General features: G+C 38.3%; 1 protein-coding gene across 21 annotated transcripts in view; it reads left to right on the top strand.

The window, feature by feature from the left end:
• TIAM1 (TIAM Rac1 associated GEF 1) overlaps window positions 1-19,198 on the top strand; it is a 354,474-nt gene that overhangs the window by 166,167 nt on the left and 169,109 nt on the right. Inside the window, exon 1 of one of the 21 annotated variants that reach the window (XM_069074997.1) lies at window positions 14,603-14,799. The exons of the other annotated variants lie outside the window; for them this stretch is intronic. The gene's annotated coding sequence lies outside the window, so the exon portion shown is untranslated. Of the gene's footprint in view, window positions 1-14,602; window positions 14,800-19,198 lie in introns of those variants that run through there. 21 annotated transcript variants of the gene reach the window in all.

Below are 19,198 nucleotides of genomic sequence, written 5' to 3'. Positions count from 1 at the left end.
CAAAATTTTAACTTTTTGCAGATGATATATATGATAGTTGACTTAACCCTAGAGGATGAACATAAAATTTATTAATTACTTAAGCAAAATTACAGAACATAAAATAAATCTACATATATTAGCAATTCAGATAGTACCAATATAATCCAGCAGGAAGAGATAAAAAGAAAATTTTAATTTTAAAATGACAGAATATATATAACATACCTGGGAGTCTTTCTTCTAAGGTAGTTACAAGAATTATATAAATACAACTACCAACAGTTGTTTGCAGAAATGGACAAATTTAAATAATTGGAAAAATATTAATTGCTCATGGGTAGGATGAGACAGTGTTGTAAAAATGGCAATGCTACATTTCTTCAGTCAATCAACCAATCAAACTACTAAAGGATTACTTTATAGAATTAGAAAAAATAGTAAAATTCAAACAGGCAAAAAAGATTAAGAATCTCAAGGGAAACAATGAAAAAGGGCACAAGGGGGTATATATGTTAGGACGTATAGAAATAACCAGAATCTCAAATTACATTTCAAAACAGATACTAGTTAAAAAATAGAGAAATCAATCAGTGGAATAGATCAGGTACCCAGCATATAGAAACAAACAAATCTAGTAGCCAGTCTAGTATTCAGTAAACAGAAAGATCTCAACTACTAGAATTCACTATTTAATAAAAACTGCTGGGAGAATGGATGGCAATATGGAAGAAATTAGATTTAAGCCACTATGGCCCACCTTATCCAAAGATACAATTCAAATGGATACATGTCCTAGATATAAAAGGTCACATAAACAAATTAGACAAATGAAGAAAAAAATTACCTGTCATAACTATGGATAGAGGAAAATTTCATGACCAAACGGGGTATAGAGGGAATCACAGAAGATAAAATGGATAATTTTGATTATATAAAATTTTAAAAGTTATGCACAAATTTATCCAAAAAATTGAGCTTAAAAGGGAAATAATTAACTTGTAAAAAAAATCTCCGAAACAAGTTTCTCATATTAAGATTAATGGTCTAAGGATAGGAACAGGTTGTTCTCAAGAACTTAAGGCTATCTATAGCCTTATGGGAAAAAATGTAGTAAGTCACTACTAATTAGATAAATAGAATTTTTTGGGGGGTGAGGCAATCAGGGTTAAGTGACTTGCCCAGGATCACACAGCTAGTAAGTGGCAAGTATCTGAGGCTGGATTTGAACTCAAGTCCTCCTGACTCCAGGACCAGTGCTCTATCCATTGTGCCAGCTGCCCTAATAAATGGAAATTAAAGCAATTCTGAGGTTCAACCCATCACATGACAAAGATGACAAAAAAGGAAAATGACAAATGTTGGTGAGGCTATGGGAACATAGAGTGATAAAATTAATTATATTCAAAATGTTACTAAATGGTACATGCTTTTTGACCCAGATATACCACTACTAGGTTTATACACAGAAGAGATTAAGGAACAAGGAAGATAGCCTTTTTATAGTAGTTTTTTTCATAGTGTCTAAAAAAGTTGAAACTGAGGGGATGTGTATCACTTGAATAAATTGTGATATGCTAATATGAGGGAATAAATACTATTATACTGTAAGAAAAGAGGAAATAGATGATTTCAAAGAGACATGGAAAGACTTATGACTGATGCCTTTTGTAGTTGTCTTCAAGGAGTTTAGTTATGCAAGTGAGGGAGGAGAAATATTGGATGATAGTGGGGATAGATGGATCAAGTGAGCGTTTTTTGAAGATTGATTAGACAGGGATGATATCCTTGGTAAGATATGAAGAGTAGAAGGATTCAAGGTCATGGAGAGGAGGAAGAACAGGGTTTGGGGATGAAAGGTAGAGGGAGAAGTGGAATGGCAATAGATTGTGTTGACATAAGAAAATTTCAAGAGTTCATGAGCATGGAAGTGGTATATTTGTGTGTGATGGAAAAATGAAGTGTGTCACCATCTTCATTGATAAGATAGGATGGAGGAGCAGATCATATGAAATGAATATGTTGTGAGCTGTGAGATTAGAGTGTTTCAGGGAGTACATATCGGTCTATCTAATCTCTATCTATCTATCTAATCTATCTATCTATCTATCTATCTATCTATCTATCTATCTATCTATCTATCTATCTATCTATCTATCTATTCTATCTATCTATCCTATCTAATCTTCTAGTATGAGGGCAGGATTTGAGAAGAAAACTACTGCCAATCAGGCATTGAACTCACTGAGGAAGGAAGGAGAGTTTCCTAGAAGGCAATAGAAAAGTTACCAAATTTACTTAAAGGAAAAATGGTGTTAAGAGTTGGGCCTTACTCTGGTCAGGCCTTTAATAGTTTGTTGTTGGTAGGAAACAAGATACTAGATCATTAAATAATTAACAAAAGGAGATTTACCTAGTCATATCAGAGGAAACATATAAAACAAGGATATTCAATGGGTACATGCTGTTTATTTGCTTTTACACAGCTAATTGGTAATACTATCAATTCAGATTTCTTCTGCAGGGAGCAAGAGTTTTGGGGACCACAGAGCCACATCAGCTACCTGAGCCAGTCAATCAGTCAAGTCTCAAGGAGGGACTTGGTTCCTCTTAAGGAAAAGAACCTGTGGGATAGGTTCTTAGGAAGACCTATCCCACTTGAGACAGGGTCCTAAGAAGCATTTTTCACATTACAAATGGTAGTATTAAGGTTCTCCCCTGGATGACTTGTTTTGATGGAAGGGTTTGTATAGCTCAGTGAAAGAATGAGTTATGCCACACAGGGTTACCCAAGATGGATAGGTCTTAGTGGAAAGTTCTGACAAAAGGTAATCCATTGGAGAAGGAAATGGCAAACTACTCTAGTATCTTTGCCAAGAAAATCATATGGACAGTAGTAAAATGATAAAAGAGATTACACTGGAAGATGATCATAGGGGATTGGAATGTTAAAGTAGGAAATCAAAATATAATTGGAATAACAGGCAAGTTTGTCCTTGAAGTACAAAATGAAGCAGGGCAGAGACTAATAAATAGGGTTGTGTTAAGATAATTCAGTGGTCATAGCAAACACTCTTTTTGAACAACCCAGAAGACAACTCTATGCCTGGCCATCACCAGATGGTCAATATAAAAATCAGATAGATCATATGCTTTGTAGTCATGGGTAGAGAAACTCTATACAGTCAATTAAAACAAGACCTGGAACTGAATGTGGCTCAGATCATGAGCTTTTTATTGAAAAATTCAGATTTAAATTGAAGAAAGTAGGGAAAACCATCAGACCTTGGAGGTATGATCTAAATAACAACCCTTATGAATATGAAGGGGAAGTGATGAATAGATTTAAGGCATTAGATCTGGTAGAGTGCCTGAAGAACTATGGACAGAGGTTAGCAAAACTGTACAGGAAGCAACAACAAAAACATTCCAAAGAAAAAGAAGGTCAAGAAAATAAAATGACTTTCTGATGAGGCTTTACAAAAGCTGAGAAAGAAGGAAAGGGAAAGATATACTCAAATGAATGCATTATTCCAGATAATAAAAGAGACAGATAAGATTTTCTTTTTCTTTTTTTTAAATTAAAATTTTTTTTTCTGATTTACATCATTCATTTCTGCCAGATTTTGAGTTACAATTTTTCTCCCCATTTTTCCCCTACCCACCACCCCAAAATAGCAGTCCACAGGATATTCCCTCCTCCAATCTGCTCTCTCCCATATATTCTTCCACACCCCTTTCGACTTTTCCAGTAGGGCATGGTGGATCTCTATGCCCCAGTGCCTGCATATCTTATTTCCCAATTACATGTAAAATAGTATTAATAATAGTATATCTATATCTATCTATACACATTTAAACATTTGATTTTAAAACTTTGAATTCCAGATTCATTCCCTTCCTCCCTTGTCACCCACCCTTACTGGGAAGATAAGCACTTCAGTATAGGTTGAACATGTGTGGCTAATGCAAAACAATAACATAGTAGATATATTGTAAAAGCCTGACTATATTTCCCTCCCTCCTATCCCACCTCCCACTTGTTCTGTTCTCTACTCTGATCCAGTCTCTTTTCAAAAGTGGGTGCTTCCAACTTCCCTCCGCCCCAGCCTGCCCTCCTTTCCATCATCCCCTCTCTCATCCCCTTCCCCCCTACTCTCCTGTACGATGAGATACCCTATTTAGTGTGTATTTCATTCCCTCCCCAAGCCAAATTCAATGGGAATAGGGTTTACCCATTCCCTTTTGCCTTCCTATTCTTCTCCTCCATTGTAACCATTTTTCCTTGCTTCTTCTATATGAGACGGTTTATCCCATTCTGTCTCTCCCCATCTCCTCTCATTATATTCCTCTCTCCCCTCTTAATTTCTCCCTTTAAGTATCATCCCTTCCTATTAAATTCGTCCTATGTTCTCTATGTATACCTGTAAACATATATACACACATTCACATATGTATTCATATGCCCATATACCCTCATATTCTATAGACATATATATATATTTCTGTTCTGTTCAACTATTTTCATACTGAAAAAAGTTTCATCAGTTACAATTATTGTTTTTCCACGTAGAAATGTTAATAATTCAACTTTGATAAGTTCCTTATGATTTCTTTTCCCTGTTTACCTTCTCATGCTTTTCTTGTATCTCAATGTCATATTTTCTATTCCACTCTGGTTTTTTCAGCAAGAATGCTTGAAAGTCCTCTATTCCACTGAATGACCATATTTTCCCCTGAAACATGATACTCAGTTTTGCTAGGTAAGTGATTCTTGGTTTTAATCCCAGCTCCTTTGACCTCTGGGATATCATATTCCAAGCCCTTCGATCCCTCAGTGTAGAAGCTGCCAGATCCTGGGTTATCCTGATTGTATTTCCACAGTATCCAAATTGTTTCTTCCTGGCTGCTTGTACTATTCTTTCCTTAATCTGGGAATTCCGGAACCTGGCTATAATATTCCTAGGAGTTTTCTTTTTGGGGTCTTTTTCAGGAGGTGATCGGTGGATTCTTTCAACCTCTGTTTCTAAAACATCAGGGCAGTTTTCTTTGAGAACTTCCTGGAGGATGATTTCTAGGTTCTTACTTTGATCATGGCTTTCAAGTAGTCCAATAATTTATAAATTATCTCTCCTGGAACTGTTTTCCAGGTCATTGGTTTTTCCCATGAGATATTTCACATTGCCTTCTATTCTTTCATTTGTTTGGATCTGTTTAACAGCATCTTGATTTCTCATAAAGTCATAAGCTTCCATTTGCTCCAATCTAATTCTGAAGCAATGATTCTCCTCAATGAGCTGTTGAGATTCTTTTTCCATCTGGCAAATTTGGCTTTTTTTTTTTTTAAGCAATTGGGGTTAAGTAACTTGCTCAAGGTTACACGGCCAGTTATTTCTGGGTGTGGTGCTAAGTATCTGAGCCTGGATTTGATCCCCAGGTCATCCTGACACTGGGGCCAGTGCTCTTACTCGCTGTGCTACCTGTCTGTCCCTGCAAATTCGGCTTTTTAAGGCATTCTTCTCCTCATTGCCTTTTTGAGCCTCTTTTGCCATTTGAGTCAGTCTATTTTTTAAGGTATGATTTTTCTCAGTCAGGCTGTTGACTCTCATTTTGTAATTTTCTTTCATCCTTCTCATTTCTCTTCCCAATTTTTCCTCCACTTCTCTTATCTGCTTCTTAAGGTCCTCTATGGCCTGTAACCAGCTCATATTTTCCTTTGAAGCTTTTGGTGCAGGAGTTCTGACTTCACTGTCTTCCTCCTGTTCCATGCTTTGTTCCTTTTTGTCCCCAAAATAGGAGTGTAATGTTGGAATCTTCTGTCTGCTTTGTTTCCTTTGCCTGGTCATGTTGTCCCTCAGTCACTTGACCCCTGGGCTTTTTGCCACAGTAGGACTCTGCCACCAGACAGGGGAGCTTTTGTCCCAAATGCTGGGGTTTTCTCAGCTGCCAGTGGTATTAGATGGGTGCCCTCTCTGAGGCCTCCCCACATGCTCTGGCAAGCTGGACACACACCCTAGGACCTCTACCCTAGACTGCAATCCAGATCCAAGCAGGTTAAAGCAAGAGCAATTACCCCTCAGACTGGTGGCTTGGTCCCCCTACACTCTGCAGGTCAGGAGCTGAAGCTGCCAAGTGGTGTTGGCTGGCTGTGCTGGCTGGCTGTGCTGGGCATCTCAGCAGTGAGAAAAGCCACTCACTCCCACTTATTGGGTCCCAAAGTTCAGACTGCACTGACCTCTCACTTTGTCCTTGACATCTATGTGTTGATAATTCTGGAAAAGGCCATAGCTGCTGCTGATCTGGAGTCCTTATGGCCGTGGCTGGTCAGTCCCGCCCTGGGGCTAAACTCACAGGGGCCTGGGCTTGGCTCCCAGAGCGCTGCACTGGCTGATTCCTGCCGGCCTACTGGGCTGTCCTAGGCAGGAGATTAGCTTCTCTGTGTCATTTTGTGGGCTCTGCAGCTCCAGAGTTTGTTCAGAGTCCCCCTTTTACATTGATTGGGTAAGGTGGAAGCTGGAGCCACTAGGAGGTCATGTTTATACTCCGCCATCTTGACTCCACCCACCAGATAAGATTTTCTTAAATGAGCAATGCAAAGAGATAGAAGGAAACAGTAGAATGGGTCTCTTCAAGAAAATTAGAGATATCAAGGAAAAGTTTCATTCAAAAATGCGCATAAATTAAAGACAGAATTGTAGGGATTTAACAGAAGCAGAAAGATTAAGAAGATGGCAAGAATATACAAAAGAAGTACACGAGAAAGATCTCACCATCACCTGTAAGGGCGGTGTTGTGGTTAGTGACCCCAGGCAGACATCCTGAAGAACGGAGTCAAGTGGAAATGACGGAATCCCAGCTGAACTGTTGGAAATCCTCGAAGATGATTTTGTGTAAGTGCTCTACTCAATATGCTAACCAATTTGGAAAATACAACAGTGGCCCCTGGATTGGAAAAGAAACGCAATGCTAAGGAATGTTCAGATTACCCGACAACTGCACTCCCTTCACACACCAGCAAAGTTCAGCAATATATCAACCAAGAATTACAAGAAGTGCAAATTGCCAGAGACCAAAATGCCAATGATTGCTGGATTATGGAGAAAGCAAGGAAGTTCCAGAAAAACATCCACTTCTGCTTCATTGACTACACTAAAGTCTTTGACTATATGAATCACAACAAAATGTGACAAGTCATCAAAGAGATGAGTACAAGGTCATCTTCCTTGTCTCCTGAAGAACCTGTGTGCATACCAAGAAACAACAGTTAGAATTGAACATGGAACTGATTGGGTTAAGGGTGGAGAAGGACTGTGATAAACCTTCATATTGCCGCCTTATTTAACTTTAACTTATATGCAGAGTACATCAAGTGAAATGCTAGGTTGGTTGATTCAAAAGCCAGAATTAAGATTGCTGGAAGAAGTATCAACAATCTCAGATATGTAGATGATAACACTCTGATACAGAAAGTGAAGAGGAATTAAGAAAGCCAATTGATGAGGGTGAAAGAGAAGAGTGTAAAAACTGGCTTGAAGTTTAGCATAAAAAAAAAAAACCAACCCTATGATCTTAGCAACTAGTCTCATTGCTTCCTGGCAAAAAGAGGGAGAAGAAATGGAAACAGTGTCAGGTTTTATATTCTTGGGCTCCAATATCACCATAGACTGTGATTGCAGTCATGAAATTAAAAGATGCTTGCTTCTTGAAAGGAAAGCTATGGCAAATCCGGACAGAATACCAACAAGCAGAGACATCACCTTGCCAACAAAGGTATGTATAGTCAGAGTTTTTCCTGTTGCAGTGTATGACTCTGAGAGTTGGATTGTAAAGAAAGCTGAGCACTGCAGAATCAACAGTTTGGATTGTGCTGGAGAAGACTTTTGAGAGCCCCTTGGACAACAAGGAGGTCAAATCAGTCAATATTTAGAAATCAATTCAGGCTACTCATTGGAAGGTGAAATACTGAAGCTGAAACTTAAATACTTTGGCCACATATTTAGAAGACAGGATTCATTGGAAAAGTACCTGATGTTGAGAAAGATTGAAGGCAAAAGGAAAAGGGACAGCAGAAAATGAAATGGATGGATAGTGTCATGGAAACAATGAACATCAACTTGGACGATTTTGAGAGATCAGAAGGGGAAAAAAAGGTCCTGGCGTGCTTTGGTTTAGGGGGAGTCATGAAAAGTCAGACACTGAACAACTGAGCTACAACAACAATATTGGAATATTATTGGAGAAACGTGTTTCTGAAACCAGTCATTCTGTTTAAGGAATTCCCTCTCAGTTTGGTCCAAAGGGAACAAAGGGATACTTCTTTCTCTTAATTTAATTAAACTGAAAGGTTGACTCTTAGTTTAGGTTTCTATTCAAGGTAGAACAATTAGGGCTTCGACTCAAGAGAAATCAAAGAATTCAGGCTAGGACACTATTAAAATGTTATTTCTTTCTCTCTCTCAATCTTTTCATTTTTTAGTTTACATCATTCATTTCTACAAGATTTTGAATTACAAATTTTCTCCCCAATTTTCCCTACCCACCACACCAAAATAACATTCCCACTGAATATCCCCTTCCCCAATCTGTTCTCTCCAATATCTTCCCCCATTCCCCCTTTGACTTTCCAGTAGGGCGTGGTGGATCTCTATGCCCCAATGCCTGTATATCTCATTTCCCAGTTACATATAAAATATTAATAATAATATGTATACATATTTTTAAACATTTGATTTTAAAACTTTGGATTCTAGATACTTTCCTTTCCTCCCTTGTCACCCACCTTCACTGGGAAGATAAGCAATTCAATATAGGTTGTATATGAGTAGCTATGCAAAACATTTCAATAGTGGATATATTGTGGAAGACTGACTATATTTCCCTCTATCCTATCCCACCCTCCACTTGTTCTATTCTCTACTTTGATCCTTTCCCTTTTCAAAAGTGGGTGCTTTCAACTTCCCTCCCTCCCAGCCTGCCCTCCCTTCCATTTTCCCCCTCTCTTCCCCTTCTCCTCTACTCTCCTGTAGTAAAATGTTATTTCTTTTTCTTTTTTGGTCTTTATTAATTTGTTTACTTTTAGTTTACAAGATTTAGTTCCATAATTCCTTGAGTTTCAAATTTTCTCTCCCTGCCCCCCTCCCCCATGACAGCATACAATCAAGTACAGGATCTGCAAATACTTTCAAAATGTTTTTCTTAATATTTTATAGTATAACTAAAGTCTTAGTGCTATTTTATTCAGTTGTTTTTCAGTCGTCTGATTCTGTTTTGAAACTTTTGGGATTTCCTTGGAAAAGATAGTGGGGTGGTTTGCCATTTCCTTCTCTAACTCATTTTACAAATAAGCAACTGAGGCAAACAGGTTTAAGTGACTTGCCTAGGGTCACACAGCTAGTAAGTGTCTAAGGCTGGATCTGAATTTGGAAAGTTGTCTTCCCCACTCCAGGCCCTGTGCACTATGGTGCCACCTAGCCGCTCCTTAATGCAATATATTTACACAACTGTATTTGTAGTTAGCCTTCTTGATAGGGAAAAAAATAGTCCTTAGTTAAGGAAATATAGTCTTCTGTGATAATTTCAGGTGTATGAATAAAGCACAAAGATAATATAGTATTCTTAGTAATCAATTGTTTCTTGTAACTTAGAAGAAAAAATAATCTATCAGTATCTTACTTATCTCAGATAGACTTTGTCTATATACTTGAAATCAGATTTGACAGTTGACAATATCTTCCTGGGTTAGCTAGAACAGTCAACTTGTATTTTTTTTTTAGGCGTGGAGAAAAATAGATATGGATAAATGGATACAATCCACAACAAAAGAAGTGTGCATAACAACAAGAAATCTTCTTACACTCATACTTTAGTTAACAAATGTCTTTTAAACAAAATAACAATTTTCATATGATTCATCTTTTCAACTAGGAGACTTAAAACTTTAAAATGTACAAGGTTGAATTAAACCTAATAGCATCTCTGCAAAGTAGGGAAGGAACATAGTGTAATCATTTTAAACCCCATTAAAATGATTTAAGGGACACTCTAATAACACAGTAGCAATTACTTTGCATTTGGGTAGAGCTTTTCATCTTAAGGTCTTTAAATGCTTTTGAAGTATTAGATGGTAATAAATGTGTTATTCTTTGGGGGAGGGTGTTTGACATTTTTCATCAGTATTCACCGAATAGCATTGTTGTCTCCTCTCTTTCTTTTATGTCTTCTCTACCTTGTCACTTGAGACCTAATTTTTGGGGAGGGGTACAGCTAATTGATAGGGTTTGCTTTTAATATATATATATATATAAAATTTAGCAGACAAGTAAATTGATTCTCTTAAAAAATCTTTTTGCCCCCATTTATTTGATGTTACAGCAACCTTTATTTCAGACTACTTTGGTTCATACAGCATCTATCCCTGACATTCCTTCTGCCTTGAATTAACTTTGTGCTTTTGACTCTTAAGAATATAGAAAGACAATGGGTAACTGCAGTGACTACCTCCAGTGAAAGTAATATCCCTTTCAGACAAAATTAGTCCCTTGGATTAGCTCTGAAGAAAAGACGAAATTGTGCTAAAGAGCCATGAGTACATAGAATATCAGTGGGAGGGATAAAGGTGGGATAACTGGGTTACTCCTCCAGGTGGTACTGAAGGGTAGGGAGAGGATGTAATTTTATTTTCTGGAGAGGAAACCCTAGTTTTTGTTAGGATGAATGGCATTGAATATGACATTGTACAATATGTCTATGGTCTGAGCATCGTTGGAGTCTCATCACCTGAGTGGATGTAGGGTGGTGAATTTTGCAGTTGTAATAGCTCCTGGGGGCAGCTAGATGGCACAGTGGATAGAGCACTGGGCTTAGAATCAGGAAGACTCATCTTCATGAGTTCAAATCTAGCCTCAGACACCAATTAGCTGTATGACCCTGGACAAATCACTTAACTCATTTGTCTTAGTTTCTTCAGTCTGTAAAATGAGCTGAAGAAGGAAATGGCAAACCACTACAGTATCTGTGCCAAGAAAACCCCAAATGGGGTCACGAAGAGTTGGACATAACTGAAATAACTGAATAATAACTATAATGAGAGATAATTGGCAACTATCTCCTAAAAATCATCTACTCAGAGAAGCATTGTGATTTGTTTAGTGGTAGAGGGTACTACTGCCCACAACCAAGAACAAATTCATAGATCCTTGAAGTTTTTCATTTTAGATGGGTATTTTTTTTATTTTTGATTGCCTTTGACTTTTTGACTTTGACTTTTTACTTTGACATTTGACTTTCTTAATGTCATCTATTTGTACCGACTTTCCCCATACCTAGGTACTGAGAGTGGAAGGAGTGACCAAGGCCACACCCTTCGGCTTTTCCCTAAGAGGGCTTTAACTTAATTATTTTTATTGAAGTGGGAAAAGGAGAGAGGTTTTAAAACCTGAAGAGGAGGGATAGTACTTTTCCATGGGATCATATATTCTTCTCAGGCAGCATGAAGCTACCTTTTGTCTATTTTATTTTATTGAAGTTTAAATAAAGTTGTACTAATTTTGACCCCAAAAAAATTATAGCCCGATTAAAATAATCTTAGGATTGCTACATCTCAGAATGAGTTTAGGCTGGTGAGGGAAGCCAAGAGCAACCAAATGGTTTCCTTCCTCTATGTACATGCGTTCCCACCACTACCCAACACTGGGAGAAAAGGGAGGGTCATCCCAGCAGGGGTAGGGTTTCTGAGAAAATTCTAGAATGACTCACTAAAGAGATGGTTGGTGAACATCTGGAAAAAGAAGTGCTGTTATGAAGATCTAACATCACAGTGCTTCTCTGACTGAGTAGATGATGCTTAGAAGGTAGTTCCCAATAATCTCTCCTTATAGTTGTTTTTGTTCAGTTATTTCAGTTATGTCCAACTCTTTGTGACCTTGTTTGGGGTTTTCTTGGCAAAGATACTGTAGTGGTTTGCCATTTCCTTCTTCAGTTCATTTTATAGGTTGAATAAACAGAGGCAAACAAGTGACTTGACCAGGGTCGTACAGCTATAGCTAGCTCATAAAGACCTAGCATGACTTCATCAAGATCAACTCATTCCAGACTATCTTCATTTCCTTTTTTTGATGAGATTATTAAGCTAGTAGATGAAGTGAATGCTATGAATAGTTTACCCAGATTTTAGGGAAACTTTTTTTTTGCTTTTTGGAGGGCAATTGGGGTTAAGTGACTTGCCCAAGGTCACACAACTAGTAAGCATTAAGTATCTGAGGCCGGATTTGAACTAAGGTCCTCCTGACTCCAGGGCCAGTGCTCTATTCACTGTGCCACCTCGCCACTGCTTTAGGAAAACTTTTGATGAAGTATCTCAAGATCTTCTTGTGGAGAAGATGGAGACATATTGATTAGACAGTAATACGGCTAGATTTATAACTGGTTAGATGGCTGTACTCAAAAAGTAGGTTTGAATAATTAATGTCATTGTGACCAGAATTCTCCAGTGGAGTACTCCAGGTGTCTGCTTGGTTTTGTGACATTTTTGTCAACGATTTTGATAAAGCAACAGCTGAGATACCTGTTAAATTTGCAAATGACGCAGTGGACAATAGTCAGGACCTAGAAAGTTTCTGCCAGGTAAAAGTACTGGGTTGAATCTAAGAAAATAAAATTCAGGGGCAGCTAGATGGCACAGTGAATAGAGCACTGGCCCTGGAGTCAGGAGGACCTGAGTTCAAAGCCTCAGATGCTTAACACTTACTAGCTGTGTGACCCTGGGCAAGTCACTTAACCCCAATTGCCTTGTCTTCCTTCCTCAAAGAAAAAAAGTTTACAGAAAGAGTTTACAAAAATAAAATTCGGTAGAAACAAATAAAAGTCATATACTCAAGTATAAAAAAATATTTTCAGAAGTATAAGATGGTTAGAATCATGTATAGTTTTCAGTTCTAAAACAGATCTCAAGGTTTTAGTGGACTGCAAACTTAATATGAAAGAGCAGTGTGATGTGGCCAAAAATGCTAATGCCACCTTGGGCTGAGTTAAGAGAGTCATAGCTTCCAGGAAGAGGAAGGTTGAATTCCTATATATTATGCCCTTTTTACATCCCCTTTGGAGAATCATGTTTGATCCTGGACATTGATAAGCAAATCTGAGAGTATCCAGAGTAGAGCAACCAGCATGGTGAAGGGTGCTGAGTTTCAGTGATAGGAGGATCAGGTGAGGGAGCTGGCCGTATTTAATCTAGAGGAAGCTTCGATAGGACTGTCATGTGGAGGAAGGACTAGACCAGTGCTGTTTGGCACCACAGGACAAGATCAGGTTCACTGGTTCCAAAGTTCAAAGGGGTTAATTGAGACTTGCTGTCAGGAATAACTTTTTTGACAATTACAACTATTTCAATTGGGAAACAGCTTCTTAGAGAGATGGTAGGTTCCCCTCCTTAGATGTCTTCAAGAAGAATGTCTTTAAGTATTGTGACAGTGGGGATTCTTTTCATGTATGGATTGGGCTAAATGGCCATCAAGAATACTCTCAAATTCCGTGTGTGTGTGTGTGTGTGTTTAGTATATTTTAAGAGTTGTGGTTCAGAAAATTTTTAACTTTCTGGCTTCCTTTTTGTAGTTGATTATATATCTTTTTAGAAACAATTTCTCTGAATAGTATACTTATAGTTACCTTTCACCTCCACTGTAAATCTGTGGACCTGCCCAGATATGAGATGTTTTTGGAACGGATTCTTTTCTTCCTATTGCCTTTCCAGTAAGTACCAGTATTTGTCCATATCCCTTCATCTTGTGGTTATTTATGTATTATTAATTTCTGTCAGTGTTTGGTCATTTCTTATGGGGCCAGTTAAAGTGCTAATAGTATAATTGTAGTAGTATGAGTTCTGGCTTCTAGAAGATATGCATATTGTTCACAATTCTTGGAAAGGGCATATAAGTCCTTCACCTTTTTGTTCTCCTTAAATGTTACTACAGAGCCCCAGATAGCACCACCTTGCAGTAGGCCTTAGTGCTAAGGGCAAAACTGATCAGAACAACAGGGGGATTCCTTGCTTGTACAGAGTAGGTGCTCACCCAGTGATTGAATTGAATTGAAGTGAAAGAAGAAATTCTTGCTTGGAATATTATTTGAAAGGACTCCAAAATCCAAGTTCATTTGTTCAATTTATTTGTGACATAATTCTGTGAGAAAGAGCTATATATTTACTGATCCCCGGATCAGTTTTTATGTTGTATTTTACATGTTTTAACTTGTAATATTTCAAGAGTCCTGAAACCTGTCTGCCTAGAATGTTTATGTCAGCAAACCCACAAATTGTGGGTGGTTGGTTGTGCTATTTTTTTCTTTTTGGCAGAGGTAGACTTTTCACACAACTGTTTCTGTTTTGATGATTATACTTGCTTTGTACCCAAAGTAGTTAATTTAGGCAATTTTGGCACCATCACCTCCAGGTGAGTCTCCTTGACAGATTTTTAAATGTTTTCCTTCTGTCATCAAAGATCCAGACAGTCTTATTCCTCCTTAGTAATAGGCATACTTGTCATACAGGCTACCACATGTTCGTGGCCGCTCCCCAAAGTGGTACAGTCACCTGATTAATCAGATGGCCTTCCCACTCTATGTGAGTACTGTGCTAGGAAAATGTGACTTGTAGAGGTGGAAAGGAAGTGAAGCTGCCAGTACTGTGAGGAAATAAGGGTTGCTGGGTGCTCCAGGAGCTCTCTTGAGTTTCCTTATTGGTCCATGTCTCTTCCTTAATGGATTAATGGAACCCTGCTTACTTTTTTTGTCTGGATAGCTGCATTTGCTACTGGGCATGACAGAGAGGTAAGTCAGCTAAGACAAGTCTGTAAACCTGGAGGGACCAGAGTCTATCATAGATATTAGGGACAAGGATAATGGGACTGGACCTGGGATTTCATGGGTATAGATGAAGAATACCCATTTCTATTCAACTTTTAGAGAGTTGCCTAGATCATTGAGAGCTTAAGTGACTTGCCCATCACAGGGCCATTATGTGTGAAAGGAAGTTATGAACTTAGGTCTTTTGAATCCCTGGCTAGTACTATCTATATCCACTTGGTCCCTTATCACAGATTGTTGTAAACACACCTAAATTGTGTGCTTAGGTGGTTGCCCTTTTTTGGATGGGCTTACCTATTTCTTCTCAGTGATAATGGTCTATGGCAGGGGTGGGGAACCTTCAGCCTCAAGGCCACACGTGGCCCCCTAGGTCCTCAGGTGTGGCCCTTTGAACAAATCCAAACAGGATCCAAATCTTGAGGCCACAGGTTCCATAGAACCCCCATTCTATGGCTTTAAATCTTTTTGGGAGGCTGAAGTGCTTGAAGTATCAGATTTCCCTTTTGGCCTAAAAAGAACAAAAATTTCATGTACTTGCTTGGAGCTAAGACAGTATAAACTAGAGCTTTCACTTGATAATATAATCAGTTTCTGCTATGGAACATTTCAATCTTTTCTGGAAATTTATGTTATGTTTGGAATGTCAATCTAATTCATAATTATGAATGTAAAGTTTCCAAACTAGTTTGAGGTAGTTTTACCTTCTTAAACCATTATGTTTTGCTATGAGATTTATGTTTGTTAAAGTGAAATGATTATAATTTTCAGGTTATAAAATTATTCTTAAAATATGCTGCTAGAGTTTTCAAATCAGATTTGGCAAGAAAAGCATCTGAAAAGTAGAATAGAGGGCGGCTAAGTGGCACAGTGAATAGAGCACTGGCCCTGGAGTCAGGAGGACCTGAGTTAAAATCCAGCCTCAGACACTTAACACAAAAACTAGCTGTGTGACCTTGGGCAAGTCACAACCCCAATTGCCCTCCAAAAAGCAAAAAAAAAGTAGAATAGAACTAGAAAAGAGTGGAAAAATTAAGTGCTTATGATGGAATCAAGTGTGATGGATAGAAGCAGTATTCATAGCTAATAAAAAGTTAGGAAGACTGGGTTTTGAGTTCTGCTGCTTCTGATACATACCTGCTATTTGACCTACGGAACTTTCCAAGACTGTTGTACATTGCAGATTAGGTACCCATCTATATTACTAGAGTGAGCTTCCTTACTGGAAAAACTTAATTGAATTTAATTAGCATATTTAATTGGGAAAATAGCTTGTGGTCTGACAGTTTTGCATCTAATAGTCCAGGTGCTAAACTGTCCAGTAAATAATAGTAAACATTTATTAAGCACTGCTATGTGCTAAACTCTGGGGATACAAATATGGAAGGGAAAAAAAGATAGTCCCTGCCTTTAAGAAGCTTATAATCTAATGGGGTATACTAATATAATGACAGTATACTAAAGGGAGCTGAAAAGATGGGGAGGGGTGGAAATATGCCATGGAGGCTTGGTAGAAAAGTCAGTCAGAAAAGTCCCCATGTAGAAGCCAGGTAAGAAATGAGGAGTCTTGGGGGCTGCTAGGTGGTGCAGTAAGTAGAGCACCTGGAGTCAGGAGGACCTGAGTTCAAATCTGGCCTCAGACACTTAACACAAAAACTAGCCTTGTGACCTTGGGCAAATCACTTAACCCCAACTGCCCTCCAAAAAGCAAAAATAAATAAATGAGATTATCTGAGCTAAACTTTCTCCTTAAATAGAGGCTTGGAGTTCGTGGCCCCACCCTCTAGTCAGAGAGATGGAAGAGTATTTATACTTCCTTCTCAAAAAGGGCCATGACATCAGGAACGTGATGCCATGACTTCTAAGTGAATTGGATTTAAGTTCAGGAGGGCTGTACAAAGCCACCAGCCTCACTCTCTCCTCCTGAGCTATCTGGGTCCAGTGGCAAGATAGAGATCAGGATGTCTGGAGGTGGCCCTGGACGCAATGGGAGACCTTGGCCTTTTTAAGCCAATCTCTTTACTAGGGCTTGGTTGACTGAGGCAATGCCCATTTAGTGATTAAAGCTAGGTAAGACATGAGGCAAAGAATGCTCTTTTACCTAATTCCCCCCCCCCCCCCAATCTGGGAGGTTTCTTCAAGGTTTCTGGCCAAAACAGAAATAATTTCTATTTATACTCTCTCTGAGCCATCAGGGTCCAAACAATGACCAAGTGAAGCTGGCAGAAGGAGGTTAGGTACCTAGGCTGAAGAGATCTTACAGAATAATGAGTTCATCCCCAAAATGAGCTTCCAGTGGCATACTGGAAAAGTCAGTTAGAAAAGTTGGGAAGGAGTACAACCAGGTGAGTAATAAGAATTAATTATGTTGATATAAGTAAAGTATTTTGTTATCCCTGACTAGCTATAACTGTGATGAATATTACCATTATTGCTTTATGTTTTTTCCTTGCTTGAAGAATTATTTCAATCAATCAGTAAGCATTTTTGAAATAGTTACCATGCCAGGTCCTATACTGAGGCCAGAGTATAAAAAGAAAAAAATCCTGTCCTCAAGGGGTTGCTTATGTTTTAATGAAGGAGACAGTATGTGTACCATAGAGGCTAAGGCCTCCTGCAGAAGTAAATCTTGAAGAAGCCAAGAATTTTAGCAGGCTTCTGCTACTTAAAGATGGAGAACATTACAGCTATTGGGAATGTTTAAGACCAATAGAATAGCATTGAGACAGGAGATAGAGACTCATGTATGGAACAACAAATAGGGCAATATGAATGGATTGTAGTGGAGGGCAGTGATGTGGAAGAAAGCTGGAAAAAGTAAAGTTGTCAACAAGCATTTATCTATTTATTTATTAAAAACTATTCATTTATCTTGACTGCCATGGCCAGGAGCTTTTCTAAGAGCTAGGATGCAAAGAAAGGCAAAAAACAATCTGGGGCCAGGTTTTGATAAATTTCCAATGCCAGATGAGTTGATATTTGATCCTAGAGATGGGTAGAGTGCCAGGCCTGGAGTCAGAAAGACCCGAGTTCAAATCTATCCTCAGATACTTACTAGTTGTGTGACCCTGGGTAAATCATTTAACTCTGTTTGCCTCACTTTCCTCATCTGTAAGATAAGAAGGAAATGGCAAACCACTCCAGTATCATTGCTGAAAAAAACCCAAATGAGATCACAAAGAGTTGCATACAACTGAACAATAACAAGGAGAGATTAGTAGGAGCGCCACTGGGGTTGGAGTGTGTGAGATCATCAGACCTGTACTTTGGCATCTCTTGTATCATTGTGACAGCTTGGTCATAATGATCAATTTCTTGCATAAATTATTCTAGTCTGTTTGACAGGCTTTATCCTTCCCTGGTTTAGGTACTAGGACTATATTTGCCTCATAAAAGGAGTTTGGTCGAGTGGTTGCTAAGTTTTTGAGGGTAATTTGTATATGATTGGTATTGTACTTTAGCCATTTAATAGAATTCTCCTATAAATCCAAAAGGATACAGGAATGTTTTTCTTTGGGAGTTCTTTATAACTAGTTCCATTGCTTTTTCTGAGATTAGATTATGCAAAGTCTCTATTTGGTATTTTGTTCTTTCGGTGTTTTGTATTCTCAATTTTGTTAGCATATGACTGCATATTAGGTTGTTATAATTCTATTTATTTGTTTTTGTGATTTCATCGTGTTCATTTGCTATTTTGTTGATTCAATTTTCTTTCCACTTTTTGATGAGGATGTTTAGAGGTGTTGGTTCAGTTTCTTTTGTCTTGCAGTATTTATTTAGGGATATTTGTAGTCTTTTAGTTAACTTATAATTAATCTTGTCTTGTGATTTTATTATCTTCCCTGTAGATTTTGCTTCTGGTAATTTAGATTTTTAACTGAGTTTTTTCCTCTTCAGACCTTACTCATTTTAATTTTTTTTTGTCATACATTCCCCTGTCATTCATTTTCTTTCTCCTTCCCATTTAGTAGTGGGGCTAGACCTTAAAGTTTTCAGCCTTCTCCCACTTTGATTACTTTACTTTTTACTTGTCTTGGTCCCTGCCCCACCTCTTTGGGTAGTTGGCCTGTCTGCAGTGGGATGCCAGTCTCCTTTCTTTCAGGCATGATATAACTCCACATGCTAGCCCACTGCATTAGTTTTGCAGGCTTCTGGAAGGATAGAGTGGGTGTTTTGGGCAGAAACAAGTGTTTCTGTCACCATGAAGTTTACTAATCTAGGGACTGCCCTAGGCATGTTCCCTTCCTCATAAACCTTCCCTTTCCTTGTGTCTGGACAGAGTTCATGACAGGGTCAGCCTGTGATAGCAGCAAGAAAACTTCTGAATGAGTTTCAAAGCACAGGTTTATTATGCCCTGTCAGATGG

This window comes from Petaurus breviceps, unplaced genomic scaffold (genome assembly GCF_028583685.1).
Source record: "Petaurus breviceps papuanus isolate PSGF00001 unplaced genomic scaffold, PetGlider_PUasm1.0 90897, whole genome shotgun sequence".
In the NCBI taxonomy this organism is placed as follows: Eukaryota; Metazoa; Chordata; class Mammalia; order Diprotodontia; family Petauridae; genus Petaurus; species Petaurus breviceps.
This window is presented reverse-complemented; position numbering and strand designations above follow the sequence as displayed.